This window comes from Ursus maritimus, unplaced genomic scaffold (assembly GCF_017311325.1).
Source record: "Ursus maritimus isolate PB19 unplaced genomic scaffold, ASM1731132v1 scaffold_24, whole genome shotgun sequence".
NCBI classification, from domain to species: Eukaryota; Metazoa; Chordata; class Mammalia; order Carnivora; family Ursidae; genus Ursus; species Ursus maritimus.
Genome location: NW_024424897.1, coordinates 42,061,548 through 42,068,094, shown reverse-complemented (window position 1 = coordinate 42,068,094; position 6,547 = coordinate 42,061,548). Strand labels below are relative to the sequence as shown.

Genomic DNA, 6,547 nt, shown 5'->3' with positions numbered 1-6,547 from the left:
CGGGTGTCGGAAGCGGATATAAGTGACCGCCTCCTTGAGGTCGGACGGGTCCCCGAAAGCCTGCAGCCGGGGGCTGACCAGCGGGCAGCCGTGGTGGCCACGGCGGTGGAAGATGACCGGGTAGTAGCCGCGCTCCAGGGCGAGCAGGCAGAGGCCGAGCACGTTGCGAGTCAGGCGCCCCCACGCATTGGGGATCACCAGCAGCACCGCGGGAAGGCCCCCGGCGTTGGTGACCCGCCGGCCCCGGGGACAAGGTCCCACGACCCAATCCAGGGCCACCAGCCCGTCGTCCGCTAACTGCAGGTACTCCCGGGCCAGCTCAGGCCCCGGCCCCACCGGCAGCACGAAGTGGCAGAGGGTCTGCAGGTGGGGCCCGGAGAGCCAGGAGCGCGGGCGCGGCTCTAGGGCGGCCGAGCGTCGCAAGGCGCTCAGCAGGCACTGGGCCAGCGCCGACGGTTTACAGATGAGCCTGCACCCGCCGGGCAGCGCCTCCCGCCGGTCGCTGAACTGGTCCGCGGCGCCTTCGCCGTCCGCCTCCTCCTCGTGGTCCTGGCCGCGGGCCCCCGGCAGAGTCCTCGCTCCGACGGCGCGCAGGACCCGCGGGGCCAGTAGGCCGAACAGGGCGAGTGCGGCCAGGAACAGGGAGAGGGCGGCGCCCCACGGCGGCATGGCGAGGTAGGAGAGCCCCCGGCGGGTGGAGGGTGGCAGGCGGCAGGCGGCAGGCGGCGGGGCCGTCCCCTCGGCGAGCTCCCGGCTCTGCCGGCGGCTCCGCCCGGCCGCGGGCGGCTGCCCAGGGCTCTTCTGCGCGGGGGTGGGGGGGTGGGAGTGGGCGGTGGGCGCTCCGGATTGGCCGTGGCCCGGCAGAGGCAGCCAGTTCGGGCCCGGCTCCCCTCGCCGCCCCCCCCCCAATCCCGCCCCAGGCCCTTTGTACAGCGATTGCGACAAGCTGGAGCAGAAGGTGAAAGGCGCCTAGGCCACAAAAAGGGAGCGAGGACGCGCCAGCGAGCCGGAAGGGAGTGGGGAGGGCAGCAAGCCGAGTGGGGTGTTGGCGGCAGTGAGTGGGGAGACTAGGAGACCGAGGAACTGGGCACGGGGATAAGCATCAGAGTCCCCGCCGACCCCTCCCCTCAGCCCCGCTTGACGTGTAGCTGCGGGGAGAGACCCCGAGTCGCTGCGCCGTCAGGGCGCCGCAGCTGAGAAGCGAAAAGGAAGAAGTGAATACCCCAGCTCCGGGCGCGGATCAGGCTCCCGCGGGCCGCTGCAGCTGCAGCGGGAGCTACCACCGCTCCTCCTCCCCCAGGCTCGGCCGCGCTCTCTGACCTCGGTGTTTGTCTCGGCCCTGCGGGCTGCTTCCTCAACTGCGCTAGAGCCCCGCCAGGCCGGGTCCGGCTCGGGCCAGCGGGGGCTGGGCCGGCGTCCCGCCCGACAGCCGAGGTTTGCTGCCGAGGGCTGCTCGTTCCCTGGCCTGCATCAGCGCGCCGTCCGGATCCCCCGGGAGCATGGGGCTCCCAGGCCTGGCTTCAGCTAATGGAAATCCTCAACACCGCTCCTGAGAAAGACTTCCCCAGAAGCAACAGCCCCAAACTGGGGGAAAAGATGCACTCAAGGCGCCCTGCCGGGGTGGGGGGTGCCTGTCACCCTGCGATGGGGCCGTGGCAGGGAGTAGGTTGCAGTCGCTTCATCACTTCAGTAGTCGGCAATTACAGGGGGAACGAGGGAGGGATGAGTAAGTAACCCCCTTGTAAGTCACGTTCTTGCTCTTTCCGAAATAACCCGTTTTCTTTCTTTAAGAAGTTTGAGGTTGGGCACCTCACCTTCGCCCTCCACCCACGTTTCCGTCTTTCCTCAAAATCCTGAGCCGGGCCAAGGAGAAGGACACTGGAAAGGGGCCGGAGCCGGCGCCCCCTGCAGGGAGGTCCTGGCCAGCGCTCCCTGCTGGGAGCGAAGCCTGTGATTCCTCCACCTCACGGTGACAAACGTCTCCCTGGGCACCTCCGGCCATCGTTGAACAAGCAGAGGACAAGAGCGGAGGCGCGCGTGGGAGGCAAAGCACCTCCAGGCCCGGCTTCGGCCTCCTCCTGGGCCTGGGGAGGGTGGGAAGCCTGAGACCCTCAAGCTCCTCTGGGTTCCGGCACTATTTGCGAGGGCACGGGTGGGACGTGACTGAAGGAAAAGCTCTAGAGCGGAGACCCTCTTTTTCTTCCGCAGCTCGGACCCTGCTTGATTCTGCCCCTCTTCTAGTTGCAGGTCACCTGACGTGTCTGAAGCGGGTTGCCGGAGGAGCAGCCGGTCTCCCCTCCGGGCCACTCCAGTCCACGGATCCCATTTCCGCCTTCGCCCCGCTTCATGATCCCACCCAGGCACTGCAGCTGCGCTCTGCGAGCCGCGGGAGACGCGCTGGGACGAGCGCGGAGCGAAGGAAGGTCCCCTCCGGTCTCGCAGCGCGGTGCACTGGGGCCGGGATCCTGCGCAAAACTTTTCCGGCTTCGACTTTAGGACGCGTGCGCGCAAAGTCCCCGTTTGTGGCGGCATTAGGGTAAGGGGGCGGAGGCGGGGCGAGAGTGGCACGCAGCTGCGGGGTGGGCGAGGCAGGGGCGCGCGATCCTGGGGCGACTGGGCGCGCGGTCTGGGAGGTCAGGGAGGAACGGCACGCGCTGCCCAGTCACACAGGCACACGGACTGCTCGGGGGCGACGCGGGGGCGCGCGCTCCCTGGCTTGCCGCGCGGCGGCGATTCCCCGCGAGGGCCGGGATGGCGCCTCCCGCCTTCGCCCCAGCTGCTTCTCCTGGCAGCCCTGCAGGGCTCCTAGGTCCCAGTGAGGTAGGCGACCCGCTCCCAAGCGAGGCTTAGGCCTGAGATCTCAAAGCGCTTTGCCGAAAGTTCGTCCTGGAAGGAGTGGCTCGTGGAGAGAGGACTAGAGTCCTCCCTGGCGGGCTGGGCCTGGGAGGGGAGAGGGCAGGGCCCACGCCGAGGCCGGGTGCCCCAGCTCCTGTGCCTTGTACCCACAGGTGGTGGCTGAGCCGGAGGAGGAAGCGGGAGCCGTTGTCCCGAGGCCTGTGGCCTCTGCCCCCAGGTAGGAGCCTGGCGGGGGTGGAGAGAGGGGGTGTGAAGTTGCAGCCCAGCTCCGCTCTGGCCTCGCTGCGCCCTCCGCAGTCACCCTCTGAGGACCTCTGCCGGTTCCTCTGGCCGTCACTCGTCGGCGTCTCCCTCCCAGCCGGCCGTGTGGGGCCTGCTGTCCCCTCCCCTCCCCGCACGGGCCCCCAGCTCTCTAACCTCCCCCATGCATAGGTGTCACCGAGAGTGACTTACGCCGCGGAGGAGCCGATGGCAGGAAAGTCAAGGCGGGAGCCATCCTCGAAACCGAGCTCCTTGCAGGCTTTCCTCGTTCTCTGCTCTCCAGCCCATTCCCCACCACTTCCCTCCGGAAGAGACGGTGTGCTCACCCCAGCACAGGGGCCGCGGGCCTCCGCGCCTGCGGCCGTGTCAGGAACGCTGTCGAGTCGCTCTCTGCCCGTGGGCAGGAGGCTGCAGAGGAACTCTGACCAAAAAGGAACAACCCATTGCTAGCGCTGCTGTGTGACTGTGGGAAGTCTCTGACTTCTCTGGGCCCCGGTTTTCTTGAGAGATACTAGTAACTCCTACTCCCGAGGACTAAAGGAATTGTGTGTGTTATTCTGGGGAAGTCGGAGCTGTATGAGGTAAAGAAGTGTGTCCGAGGTTACCAGGCACCAAACCAGTGGGTTCACCTTGCATGGCCGCCTCTGTTTTCATTCCCTGTCCCTTTGGTTTTCCTTTTGAAACATCTAACTTTTTTTTTTAGATTTTATTTATTTATTTGAGGGGGAGGGTGGGAGCAGGAGCGTGGGGCGGGAGAGGGAGAGGGAGAAGCAGGCTCCCCTCGGAGCAGAGGAGCACGGTGTAGGGCTCTATCCCAGGACCTTAGGATTGTGACCTGAGCTGACCTGAGCTGAAGGCAGGCAACAACCAGCTGAGCCACCCAGGCGCCACGAAACATCTAACTTTTTTGAACCTTGTTTGCTCTCAGGCCAAGAACCTCATACCTACTTGATTCCTTCCCTCAAACACCCTTTCATTAAATCATTCCACTGTTCAGAACCTCAATGGCTCTTTATTTCTCATCTTATCATGGCCTCTCCCCACCCCCACTCCCAGGTTTCAGGTCCTGCTTAAATAACCTCATCTGACCTCCCCAAATCTTTGGTTCCTCTCCACTTGTGTTGGTCTGCTCACCATACACTGTGAGTTCCAGCCTCATTCCCACTGCTGTAACGTTGCTTGCTGACCTCTCCACACCCGGCCTATCCTGACCTGAAGCTGAGTGGTGGCTCCCCGCCCTCTCGTCCGCCCATCCACCTCCACAGCCCAGTGCAAGAGTCAGCTTTCTTGAGAACTTGCCTAATCATTGCCAGCCCTTGCACCATCCTGCTCCAAATTCATGTGATGCTTACAACAGCTCTTATAATTGAGCAACTAATCACTTTGAGTTTTATAGTTTGCTCTTTCATTTACGTAGTTCTGTGGCCCTGAGTTTCCTTTACATTCCCTGCAAGCAGAGTCCAGGAGTTGTCTCTTGCATCTCCTGTAGCATCGCACAGTGCTGACGTCAGGTCAGCTCAATCAAGAATACATTAATATTGATGACGGTTTTCCATCATGGGATTGTGCACCTGCTGCCTAGTGCCCTGTATTTGGATGTTTGGGAGAGACTGAATATATAGATAGTCAGTCAATAGAAGAGGCCTGGTCTCCATGTGGGGGATGCGTACAGTCTAGACTGGACTGTGGAGCCATTGTTGCAGGTGCGGAGAAATATAGCTGCAGAGTGGGGTCTGACAGCAATAACCAGGCCTGCAGTCATGGAAACTGTGAGCTTTGAGGGGTGGCACCTGGTGGAGAGGAGGGGTGAGAGGAACACCTGGAGGCAGGCGGGAATGCTCTTTGTCTTTCCGAGCCCTGAAGGTGGGTCATCTGGGCCACCCGGGAATCTGAAGCTGGCCCCCAGGATGGGAGACTGGGATTCTCCGAGAGTGCCCTGGCCTGGTGTGATGTCTCCATGCTTTTCTGGGCTGAGGATGTCGGCTTCCTCTCCACCCCTGCGCGCACCCTTGGCTGAAGCTCCAGCTTGCCCTCCTGGCCCATGTTTGTGTGGCCCAACCCTCACTGCTGACTCTAGCCTTACTCGGGAGGCGGGTAAGTGGTTGATGAAAGGTGGTTGTCTGCTCTGGCAGAGGCTATAGCCCCATGTGCAGGGAAGGAAAATTCAGGGACTTCCTCTTGCTTGTCCCCACCTTCATCTCAGCTCTCCTTTCCTAGCCCCTGGCGCTGGCAGCGTGGGGGGTGGCGCTGGAATGGCGTGGGTAGAGCCGCCCGGGCTGCCCACCTGCTGAAGAGGAGGAGGCGAGGCGGAGGCAGAGGAAGGAGAAGGCATGGCTCTGCTCTGATGGGCTTTCTGGGTCCTTGGTGCCAAGGCCAGGTAGAGGGAGGCTGTGCTGGAGAGAGTGTGTGCAGGTGAGGGGTGCTGGGCTTGGTTGGGGGTGGGTCATTGGTTTTGGGGGCAGGAAAAGGGTGACTGCTGTCTCTCTCCCAAAGGCTCCAGCTTTGGCCTTTCCTCTTCGGGAGCTGGCGGCCCTGGTGCAGAGGGAGGCAACTAGGGCCCAGGCACCTCTCCTGGCGGTGCCAAGAGTGGCTGCGGCTGCCCTCGGTCTCCAGCCCACCCCCTCAGGCCTGAGGTTCCTCCTGCTTCCCCCAGGAGCCTGGAGGCCAAGCAGCCCATGTTGGCACCGGGGTGAGAGGGTGATGCGCCGCTGTTCCCACTCTCCCCTTGCTGCCTGAGGGCTCGGAGCACGCCAGCTCAGGATAGGGGCTCAGTGCCCAAGGCAAAGCAGCCCAGGGGGCTGCACCTGTCCGGGGAGGCTTCCCCAGCCCTCGGGCAGCGGCACCTCCTCCCGGGTGGCCCGGGGCACCCAGCGCACGGAGGAGGCCGCTTGGCTACTGCATGGCCCTGACCTTCCTGTTGGTGCTGCTTGCTCTGGCCACGCTCTGCACTCGGCTGCCCGGAACTTCCGGCGCGGGGAGGCATCTGGGAGCCCGGCGGACAGTCAGGACACGTGGCTGGTGAGCAGTTACCCTCACCACACAGCCCCTGGACCTCCTGGCATGCTGCCATTCTACACCGGTCCAGTGCCCGTAGCTGTGCAGCGGAGGCTGCTGATGCCCCGCGCCGGGTCAAGCGGTCCCGCCGGAGACCCCTGCTCCGCCCACGCCGGACGGCGGCGGATGGGGACAGCTCGGACTGACCTGCCCCAGCCCTGCCGGGGTGGCCCGGCTTGCTTTGTCTGCTGGGAGGCCGCGACCTCTGCCACGTGGACCCTGTGCAGGCCGCCCCCTGGTGGCCAGACGGAGCAGTCCGCCTAACCATTGCGAGGGCCCTGCCCCTGTGGTGTGGTTGCTTCTAGCCGTGGGGAAAGGCCCTTTCAGCTCCCTTGCCTGTATTTCTAATTAAATTATTTTGGGGAGTCTGGGGTTG

The 6,547-nt window shown here is 64.1% G+C and overlaps 1 pseudogene; it reads left to right on the top strand.

Annotated features, from left to right (window-relative positions):
- The first annotated feature begins 5,093 nt into the window (after nt 1-5,093).
- Nucleotides 5,094-6,317, top strand: LOC121104900 (annotated as a pseudogene).
- The last annotated feature ends 230 nt before the right edge of the window (nt 6,318-6,547 follow it).